Source organism: Saimiri boliviensis, chromosome X, assembly GCF_048565385.1.
Source record: "Saimiri boliviensis isolate mSaiBol1 chromosome X, mSaiBol1.pri, whole genome shotgun sequence".
In the NCBI taxonomy this organism is placed as follows: domain Eukaryota; kingdom Metazoa; phylum Chordata; class Mammalia; order Primates; family Cebidae; genus Saimiri; species Saimiri boliviensis.
The window spans coordinates 104,595,596-104,607,642 of NC_133470.1; the positions used below are offsets into that span (position 1 = coordinate 104,595,596).

Here is a 12,047-nt window from a genome sequence, read left to right on the forward strand (position 1 = left end):
TGTTTTCTGAAACTGAACAAGGGTGTCACAGCAGTTGTGTTGAAATTAATGGAAGACATGGGCCCACAGAGGTCAATGAATCTTTATAACCTCAGAAGCAAGGGATTACCTTTCTCCAGGGATTTAAAGCTACAGAAAGTGCCCTTCCGGTTTTCAGTATTGTGAAAATGCCTCCATAGCCAGGAGTTAAGTTCCAACATGAATATGAGCTGTCAAAATAAACTAATGACAATTGGGTTAAACTTCTGGGACTCTGCCTACCCATTCTGATCACAGATTGGCAAGATATCAGATAAGATGAAATTACAGCATGAGCTCTTTGTGTGCACACTAAGAATTTTAGGCATCTTAACCAAGTAAATGAACCCTTCTGGGCCTCTGTTTAAGGTTGAAGTAATCAGCAGGTTACTTTGCCCTCACTGGCTTTGATAGCTCTATTATGAGCTCATTTTATTTGGAATATTTTCATATTTGATATATACTTGATTGTTTATACCCAAAACTTGGATCTAAAACACATGCCTTGCAAAAGTCAGCACAGAAATTGTTTCCCCATTTATTGAGGCAAATCAGAGTTGAAACTGATAGGTATCATAGCATTGTTTTTATGGAAGATGAGTATTAGATTATGGGGGTAAAGTGTTGCTTTCCAATCTTATGGTATAATTAAACCAATCTCCTTTCCAGCCCCCCTCTACTTTGGCAGTTCTATAATCTTTCTTTGCAGATTTATTGAGATGGACCTTGGGAGACTGAAGAGAACTATTTTATCTGGGCCAGGAAGATGACTTTATAATGACTGTAATATATTTACACACTTGTCTTTAGTATTAACAAGGGCATTCACTACTTGTTCAACATTCAATTAAAACATGTTTAATAGCAAGCCTATTTTACAGTTTCTCTAAATTTTTCCATAAAGAAAGGCTCATCATTTTTAGTCAAGCATAAATCACTTTGGAATATCAAGAGAAAAATGAATTTTTTTTATTTTAGTAACTTTTAAAGGATACCCTTAGGCCTGTGTAAAGATTGGGAAATGTAGACCTTAAGATTCTATCCTGTCTGTGCTTCCAGCATTTTACTCATAACTTTTTTTTTTTTTTTTTTGAGACGGAGTTTCGCTGTTGTTACCCAGGCTGGAGTGCAATGGCGCGATCTCAGCTCACCGCAACCTCCGCCTCCTGGGTTCAGGCAATTCTCCTGCCTCAGCCTCCTGAGTAGCTGGGACTACAGGCACGCACCACCATGCCCAGCTACTTTTTTGTATTTTTAGTAGAGACGGGGTTTCACCATGTTGACCAGGATGGTCTCGATCTCTTGACCTCGTGATCCACCCGCCTCGGCCTCCCAAAGTGCTGGGATTACAGGCTTGAGCCACCGTGCCCGGCCTACTTATAACTTTTTACTAAAGCAGCCAACTTTCCAATGAACTCTAGGCAATTTTTTTGTAGGTATGTATTTCAGTCATGTTTGTGATATGAATGTGAAATAATGCCTCTAGAAACAGTAAGTTCAGACACAAAGGGTTAGAGCTCTTGTGTACACTTTCCTAGAAAATTCACTTTCCCAGGAAACTCACTTCAAGGCTACTGGAGGGTTTGGCATTGGTCTTTGAAATTAGGGTACATTTGGGACTCTGCCAACATTTTCAGCCACAAAGCCTTTTCTCTGCCTTTTTACTAGTTTTATAAGTGCTCCTCATAAGGATAGAGTACTTAGTCTGGATATTGAGAATCTGAATTTATTGGCTATAATACCAGTGATGAATTCAGGTAAGGAAGACCTCACTGGATGCCTATTAGGTATGGTAGTGAATCTCTTTACAACATTAAATCACATAGATGCTACCTTAGTTTACTTCTCTGCCAAATAATCATCCCTATGTGTCCCTCATGTTTGACTACAAAATTACTTGGGCTGTGTAATAAGTATTTAAAGGATGAATAAACATTTAGTGATAGCTTTTAGTGTGTGTGTGTGTGTGTGTGTGTGTGTGTGTGTGTGAATGTGAATGGTCAACCAAATCTTATCAATGAATATTTTGGCCACCAAAATTTAATTTGATTCAATTCAATATGTACTTTGAGAGAACCATATACACTTCCTTTTTTCTTTTTCTTATTGACACAGAGTTTCCCTCTGTTGGCCATGCTGGAATGTAACGGCGCAATCTCGGTTCATTGCAACCTCCTCCTCCCAGGCTCAAGCAGTTCTCATGCCTCAGCCTCCCGAGTACGTGGGATTACAGACATGTGTCTCCATGCCCAGATAATTTTTGTATTTTTAGTAAAGATGGAGTTTTGCCATGTTGGTTATGCTGGTCTGGAACTCCTGGCCTCAAGTGACCTGCCCACCTCAGACTACCAAGTGCTGGGATGACAGGCGTGAGCCACCGTGCCCATCTGCATGAACACTTTCAAACCACTGGGGTGCTGGTTAAAGAGCTATAGCAGGAATTTACAGGATGCCACTATAGCCAAAACATTATATTTAAATTTAGGTTCCTGGTATGAGCTTATTCTTTAGCAAAATGTAACTGGAAAAAACCATCCCAGTTGAAAGTACAACTACATTTTTAAGAGGAATTTCTATTATAGAGATAAAGATTGAAAAGTGTTTGAGTCAGTTCAGCAAATAGGAATGCAGCTATGTGTCCTTAATGACTGGGGTCATTGATAAATGATGGGTAGGTAGCAAAATGCAAACAAGAAGCTGTAATTTTCTGTTTCCCAACCTTTTTATGTCGGCCGGTCCTGAATTACTCTGTCTTGGCCTCATGGAGCCTGTAAAATGGAGAAAAACACTCTGACCTTTATCTACTTTCGCTTCACCTTTTGTTCTTCCACAGTATGTTAAATGCATGAACTTTACTCTAACTCTGTGCTGTGGGTTCCTTAAGTAAAACAATTTTCCAGGAGCAGATCATTTTCAACAGTCTACATTTATGGTCTCTAAGATTCTACTCTGCTTCAAGTTTGGGAGAGAGGCTCCTCCTTCTATAACAAATATATACTTTTTGGGTTGCTTTCCAGGTTCTTCAGAAACCACCTATACTTTTTCTTCCCTAGTATAAACGTACCATCCTAACCAGCCCGTGTATGCTCATCACCAGGTGCCCGATTTGATCTTCCAGCCTTTATTCATGCTGTTCCCCTTTTCAGAAATACTATCTGCCCCTCTTGCCTTCACCTAGATCCTTCTCATTCTGTAAGGCCCAGATCCCTTTGTTCTTGAAAACTCCTTTGACTACTCTAGACTTCAGTGATGCTCTGTTCTTAGAACTGTCATCACATTTGTTGTTAATGTTACCAAATTTTGTTCTTAATTGTCTGCATTGTTTGCAGACATATCATATATGTTGTTCTCACCTCCACAACTAAATTAGGGGCTTCTTGAGTGCAGAGGCAGCACCTTAAGGTTCTTCTAATTCCCAAGAAGCACATGATACAGTTCTGTGCAGATAGTTGGTGTACAAAACATGTTTGTTGATTGGTATTTTCCTATATGAACGTTTTTAAAGGTTTTACTTACCTTGATATTAAATATTTGTTGATTGGATAAAATGAATGATGGATATGTTTCTTTTTGTATTTTCTGCCTCTCTGGCCAATCCTCCCCTGCTACCACCCACTTAAATGTAAAAGTCAAAGGACAGGGCCTTTGTCTTGTTCACTTTTGTTTCCCCAGTACCTAGATCAGGGCCTGGATCATAGTGGGTGCTTGATAAACATCTGCTGAGTTAATCATCAGCAAAATCACTCTGCATATATTAAATGGAATCAGTCTTGGGACCCATTTTGTGTTTTATTTATCTCAAATGCTTGAGCATTATAGGACTGGAATTGCCAAATGTATCAAATTCCTGTTGCCTTCAAGTTGAAATCCAGTTTTTGGTGAAAGAAGACCTTTTAATGGCATTGGGATTTCTGTCACATGCACATAAGCAAGCACTTAACTAGTGTAATTTAATAACAACTATGTTTACCATCCAAGTTTTCAGTTGTTTTATATTAAATTGGGCTAGTTTAACATATTTAAATGGCAGATTCTGGGTGTGGACCAAGATGACTGAATAGGAACAGCTCCAGTCTGCAGCTCTCACCAAGATCAATGCAGAAGGCAGGTGATTTCTGCATATCCAACTGAGGTAACTGGCTCATTTCACTGGGACTGGTTAAACAGTGGGTACAGTCCATAGAGGGTGAGCCAAAGCAGGGTGGGGTATTGCCTCACCAAGGAAGTGCAAGGGGCTAGAAAACTCCCTCTCCTAGCCAAGGGAAGCCATGAAGGACTGTACCATGAGGAATGGTGCATTCTGGCCGAGATACTGTGCTTTTCCCAAAAATACAGCAAAGCTTTAAAAAAAGTTAATGAAAAAGTTCTGTACATAGGCAAAATATCCTTATTTTTATGACCTTTTTTTTTTTTTTTTCTGGAGAGAAGACTTGGTTTTCTTTAAGATGCCTGTGAAATCGTGGTTTCCATTTGCAGTGCTGAGCACCTCTTATATTCCTTAAAGAATGTGTGGCACTGGACCACTAACCAAAACACGTGAGGGAAACAGAACTTGAAGCAAATTTGAAAACTTGAAGGCTTTTAAATCTTGTCAGCCATCCAATTCAAGCAGTGTATGGCAGGTGTGTTATATATTTGTAGAGCCAAAATAAATGGCCACAAGAAATTCAGAAGTAATACAGATGTAAGGAAAGCTTAAAATGGAAAGAAAGAAGGAAAACATTGTTTTCATTGTTTATTCAGGGGTTGATAAATGCATTTATAGGAAGACCTCTTCAGTGATTGGTTTAGGTGCCAAATATCTTTGTGATATTCTGGACCAGGCACTGGCAGTGTTTCTGTTATGTGCTGTTTTGTGGAGGGAAGGTAAAAGAAAGTAGGAAACAAGGAAAGTATAGGAAAACTGAGGCAAAAGTACCTGCGGGTAGTGGCCTTGCAAACAGCTCTATTATAAGTTACTATTTCTATTAAATTAGAAGAAAACATGTCTTTCTTCTCTTGTTTTACTTCCAAGATAACTTCCATGAGAAAAAAATGTAAATCCTCAAAAATAATGGAAACTACAGTACTGTTTCCCCAAAGGTTGTACTTCATAGAGAATCTGTTCTGTATATAATTTTAAAATAAAAGTTTTTACATTTTCCTTATGTTGAGTCTTGTATAGGATTCTCATAGAGGAGCATCAGTTAAAAGTCAAAACTTTCAACTGGGATGGTTTTTTCCAGTTACATTCTGCTAAGAATAAGCTCATACCAGGAACTAAATTTGAATAATGTTTTGGCTATAGTGGCATCCTGTAAATTCCTGCTATAGCTCTTTAACCAGCACCCCAGTGGTTTGAAAGTGTTCATGCAGATGGGCACGGTGGCTCACGCCTGTCATCCCAGCACTTTGGGAGACTGAGGTGGGCAGGTCACTTGAGGCCAGGAGTTCCAGGCCAGTCTAGCCAACATGGCAAAACCCCATCTTTACTAAAAATACAAAAATTATCTGGGCATGGAGACACATGTCTGTAATCCCAGGTACTCAGGAGACTGAGGCATGAGAACTGCTTGAGCCTGGGAGGAGGAGGTTGCAATGAACCGAGATTGTGCCGTTACATTCCAGCATGGCCAACAGAGGGAAACTCTGTGTCAATAAGAAAAAGAAAAAAGGAAGTGTATATGGTTCTCTCAAAGTACATATTGAATTGAATCAAATTAAATTTTGGTGGCCGAAATATTCATTGATAAGATTTGATTGAACATACACACACACACACACACACACACACACACACACACACCCCAAAAGCTATTATTAAATATTTATTCAGCTTTTTAGGAAGAATCAATATCATGAAAATGGCCATACTGCCGTAAGTAATTTATAGATTCAGTGCTATCCACATCAAGCTACCACTGACTTTCTTCACAGACTTGGAAAAACCACCTTAAACTTCATATGGACCCAAAAGAGAGCCCACATAGCCAAGACAATCCTAAGGAAAAACAAACAAACAAACAAAAAAAACCCATAAAGCTGAAGGCAGCATGCTACCTGACTTCAAACTATACTGCAAAGCTACAGTAATCAAAGCAGCATGGTACTGGTACCAAAACAGATATAGACCAATGGAACAGAACAGAGGCCTCAGAAGTAACGCCACATATCTACAACCATCTGATCTTTGACAAACCTGACAAAAACAAGCAATGGGGAAAGGATTCCCTATTTAATAAATGGTGGTGGGAGAACTGGCTAGCCATATGCAGCAGGCTGAAACTGGATCCCTTTCTTACATGTTATACAAAAATTAACTCCAGATGGATTAAAGATTTAAACATAAGACCTAACACCACAGAAACTTAGAATAATATCTAGGCCATACCATTCAGGACATAGGCATAGGCAATGACTTCATGACTATAACACCAAAAGCAATGGCAACAAAAGCCAAAATAGGCAAATGATATCTAATTAAACTTAAGAGCTTCTGTACAGCAAAAGAAACTATCATTAGAGTGAACCAGCAGCCAAGAGAATGGGCAAAAATTTTTGCAATCTACCATGTGACAAAGGGTTAATATCCAGAATCTACAAGTAACTTAAATAAATTTACAGGAAAAACAACCCCATCAAAAAGCAGGCAAAGGATATGAACAGACACTTTTCAAAAGAAGACATTTATGTAGCCATCCAACATATGAAAAAAAGCTCCTCATCATTGGTCATTAGAGAAATGCAAATCAAAATCACATTGAGGTACCATCTCACACCAGTTAGAATGGCGATCATTAAAAATTCACAAAACAACAGATGCTGGAGAGGATGTGGAGAAATAAGAATGCTTTTACACTGTTGGTGGGAATGTAAATTAGTTCAACCATTGTGGAAGACAGTGTGGTGGTTCCTCAAAGATCTAGAAATAGAAATACCATTTGACCCAATAAGCCTGTTACTGGTATATACCCAAAGGACTAGAAAATATTCTATTATAAAGACACATGCACATATGTGTTTATTGCAGCACTGTTTACAATAGAAGAGACTTGGAACCAACCAAAATGCTCATCAAGGATAGAATGGATAAGGAAACTATGGTACATATGCACCATGGAATACTATGCAGCCATGAAAAAGGATGAGGTCATATCCTTTGCAGGGACATGGATGAACATGGAAACCATCATCCTCAGCAAACTGACACAAGAACAGACAAACAAATACCACACGACCTCACTCATAAGTGGGTGTTGAACAATGAGTGCACACGGACACAGGGAGGGTAACATCACACATTGTTGGGGACTGGGGGTGGGGAAGGATAGCAGGGGGTGGGGGGATTGGGGAGGGATAACATTAGGAGAAATGCCTAATGTAGATGACAGGGTGATGGATGCAGTAAACCGCCAATGCACGTGTATACCTATGTAACAAACCTGCATGCTCTGCACATGTACCCCAGAACTTAAAGTAAAATTTAAAACAAAGGGAAAATAAAAAGCCCTCTGAGGAAATGAAAATGAGTGGCTTTGATGGGAAGAAAGAATCCTTTAAACTGAAACTGAGTCATCCTTTCACTTATTTATTCACCTATTTCTTTTTCCATTAAACCTTTAAACTATATCATTTAAAAAATGTCAAAATTAACTATTTTATTTTCATGGAAGAATACTTAGGAATGGTTTCTTCCTATGGATCAGAGTGAAATCTCCCCCACCCTTACTCCCACTACCAGTTCAGTTTCACCATACCTATTATTAAGCAAAAAAATGTCAAAGATGAACCTTCTATCCAAGAACACAAACAGAAATCATCTGGGAATTTAATATTTTTATAAGATCTTGTTGCTATCAAATGGACCAGAATAGGTCATTCTTTGTGGAGATTGAATTCACTATATATGAAGAATCCTAGATATTGTCATCCCAATTTGAAGGCTAGAATTGTGAGAAAATATTCAACTTCACAGGTTTGATTGATTCAAAACTAACAGGTGGCCAAAGCTCTAGCCTCGAGGATGCCCAACTGACAAAACTCTTTTCTGGTGTCATACAACAGAAGGGTTAATGTTAAATTACCGTTTAATCTTATAGTTTTCAAAGTAAAAATCCTGGGGAATGCTACCCTAACCCCCAATGACAATATAGAGCCAGCAAAGCAGAGGAAGACATGATCTCTATTCTTAAGACATTTAAATCTAATAAGAGAGGAAGGTCAAGGGTCCCAGCCAGCAAGCATGAGAAAGAATATAATAGATGCTGTAAGAGTAACACAGTATTGTGGCATGGTTAAGTGGGGGAAGGAACTCTGGAGTCAGGCTGCCTGAGTTTGAACCATGGCTTGGTCACCTGCCAGCTTCATGAAGTTGTGCAAGTTAAATTACTCAACTTTCTCCACCCTCATTTCCCCATCTGTAAGATGAGAACAGTAGTTGCCCTCTCTAAGAGGAATCTGGAGAGCAATAAGTCATAGTATAATTTTAAGATATTCCTCTTGATGACTTCTATGTAGCAGTATTTGAGTGTGTGTTTAAGCGTATTCTTAAGTCATGGTGCCTGGTGTATCATTCATGGTGAGTTAGAGGTTTGTGCTGAAGACAGAATTCCTAGTGTTTACTTCCAGCTCTTTATAAATTCTAATATTCATTTTACTTCCTTGTACATCAAGTTACTTCTTTATTTAAAGGAGCATAGCATGTTCCACGAGAGCAAGGACCTTATCAATCTTGTTCAGTACCTAGAACAATGCTTGGCACACAGTAGATGCTGGATAAATGTTGATTGAGTACAACTTACGGAGATTATGAAAATGTTGATACATCAGGCATGAGTGTAATTCTGAGAACGAACCATAAGTACTCTACAGAAATGACAGGTTTCCCTTGTTTAAGATTCCCAAGAGAGATAAGCAATGCTATCTATGAAATTTCTGGGCTAGAATCTATGCATGAGATTTGGAGTCAGAAGATCTTGCCTGGAGACATGGCTCTACCACTAGGCTTTGTAACTTCAAATAAGTAATTTAACCTCTATGAGCTTGATTTCAGTCATCAGTGTTTTGGGTTATTACTCACGCTTTAGAATATTTTTGAGAAATCAAAAGATCAATGAAATACAAGCATTTGTAAACTGCAAGTACAATAAAGTATAAATGCACTAAGAAATGGTAACTTTTCATGTTCCATTTTAGAGGACTATAAATCATAAGAAGCAGAACTGTATTCCTGTTACTTAAGTCTAAGGTCGTGAAGATAAAGCTGTATTATCCCCAAAACAAAATTGATCTTAAGAATACAGAGAAAACCAGCCCTTCTCCCTGTCTTTTATACATAGTCAGACAAATAGAGCTGCATGAGAGAACTTCTCCCCATCTTTGTGCCAGCTCTGTTAAGTGTTGCACTTAGTTTCTTCTGAGTCAGCCCCTAAAATAGTTCCAGTCTGAAGGAAGACATGTGGTGGATAGAACTGCTTTGAAGAATTGGCCAGAGCTTCATCAAAGGTTACAGGCCAAAATTTTAAAAAAGAAAAAGAAAAAAGAAAATTCCTTCTTCCCCTATCTCTGATATTACATAAAATACATGGCCAGAAGCCGATTCTTGTTTGCATTTTTCATTTGTAAAACTTCAGAATTCACATGTATTATTTATTATCTTTCTGTACTTGATGGACCTCTGTAGAAAAAATCTTTCTCCAGACCCTCACTGTTTATGTTTTGAGCAGATCTTATATAGATAGATCTTTTTAGTCATTTTTCTTCCAAATGTGTTCAGGCAAACTATGTAACTTAGTTGTGGGATTAAGTTGGAATATCATACTCTTTCAGAGTGGTTTTCATAATACATTAAGTCAGTTACAGTGTGGAAATGAATTTGCTCTTGAAATTCGACTTAGTAACACTAATGAGAAAAAATCTGTGGCTAAGGAGAAATTCAGAAAGCTTGGGATAGTTAATCCCATCACTAGTCAGGCTGTATTTGGTTGTCATGTCTCTTTAGACTTTAAAATATATATATAACAGCTTTATTTGGATGTAATTCATATACATCCAATTCATCTATTTAAAGTGAACAATTCAGTGAATGAGTTATGATAGTTGAAAAATAATGCAATCATCACCAGTATCTAATTCCAGAACATTTTCATCACCCCCCCAAAGGAGACCCTGTACCCATCAAGCAGTCATTCACCCTTATCCCCTTTTCCCAACCCCTGGCAACCACTAATCTACCTTCTGTCTCTGTAGATTTGGCTACTCTGAACTTTTCATATAAATGGAATCATACAATATGTGGCCTTTTGTGACAGGTTTCTTTCACTTAATATAATGTTTTCAAGGTTCATCCTTCTGTTAGCATGCATCAGTACTTCATTCTTATTTATGGCCAAATAACATTCCATTGTGTGGATATATTGCGTTTTGTTTATCCAATCATCTGTTAATGACGCTTAAGTTATTTCTACTTTTTGGCTATTGTGAATAGTGTTGCTATGAACATTCATGTAGAAGGATTTGTAGGAGGATTTCTTTATCCCTTGTTTTCAGATACTTTGGGTATATACTGAATCATGAAAGTGAGGGACTGTCCGACAGTTTGCCACAGAAATTGCACTATTTCATATTCCCAGCCACAATGTATGAGGGTTCCAATTTCTCCATTTTTTCTGTCTTTTAAAGTTATAGTTAGATTAATGAGAGTGAAGTAGTCATCACATTGTGATTTTGTTCTGCATTTCCTCTATCAGGTTCTTTTAAAAATGCATTTTTCTAGAAGTCATTTGCTGGCAACTTTAACCCTCTAGAACATGACCCTGCATGTAACTTGATACAGAAGGGCCCCCAAAGAAGTAAGAGCAGTCTTAGAACTTCTGTGAGAAAGCTCTGCATCTTGTTCCATAGGCCCCTCATTCAGTGGGTAACTAATTGTTATTCAACATTCATGACTGGCTATTAGGTTTTTCAGAAGCGAGATGGAAAATTCACTGTGGTAGATATTGTGACAATCAGAGAAGTGACAGTGGATGTGACAATTAACAGTCTGCCACTGAAAGAGGAGAACTGTTATACTTCTAATACATTAACGATTCCAAGTCTTTAATTAGAATCCAAATTATGTTCAATATTTTTTAAGAAGACAAAGTTACATAAAATGAATACATTTTAGAACAATTTCCATGAAGAATGACTCAGAGAAAAACATGTTTTGCTCTTGAGTAGAGAAGCTTATTTGAATTTTCTAGGTACTTAATTTCTGAATGATATTTGAAAAGTCAGGTGATATTGAATTTCATCTAAAATATGGAAAAGACAAAGAAAATTTAGATTTTGTAAAGTTGTTGAAAATATTGTCCAAAAAATTAAATGAAATATTTTTAAGAGCTTTAATCTCATTTTTCAAAAAAGCTGACAGTTGATTTTTCTAATACTCAGAGCTCACTTTTACAAATTAGTGCTATTTCAATATGTGTTTATGGCATGTGCCAATAAATTAACCTTTCCTGTATCTTCTCAGCTGTCATTAGAAGTTGTAGCTGGTTCACACTGAGTTAAACTGCAAACCATAAAGCTGCATAATATTTAATCTATTTCTTTAAACAGCACATTCTGTCTCACTTGTTTGTACATGCTGAAATCTTTTTCTGAGTTGTTCCAGTTTCCCTTCATAGAGACTAAGGAGGCTACACAGAAAAAACATCCAGTATCTTTTCAAATAATTTTTTTTATTCACTGAGTTTTACTTATTTATAACTTCCACTTGTTATTGGTTCTTATCAAATAGAGACTTGAATACATTTTTATGCAAAAAATATAACTTATACAAATAAAGAGCCCTTTGACTCACCCTTAATCCTACTGTGTGAACCATTATTGTCAGCTTGCTATGAATTATTCCAGATATTCATCTCTCTATGCACATAGGGAAATATATTATTGTTTTATGGATTTTTCCATAAGTCATAACACATATATATTACATGCAATATGCATTTATTTGAACTTGATAAATCTTGGTGATCTCTACACATCAGAACCCATATATCTGTTTC

The 12,047-nt window shown here is 37.4% G+C and overlaps 1 protein-coding gene across 3 annotated transcripts in view; it reads left to right on the forward strand.

Annotated features, from left to right (window-relative positions):
• MBNL3 (muscleblind like splicing regulator 3) overlaps window positions 1-12,047 on the forward strand; it is a 108,314-nt gene that overhangs the window by 35,807 nt on the left and 60,460 nt on the right. The gene's annotated exons all lie outside the window — the stretch shown is intronic.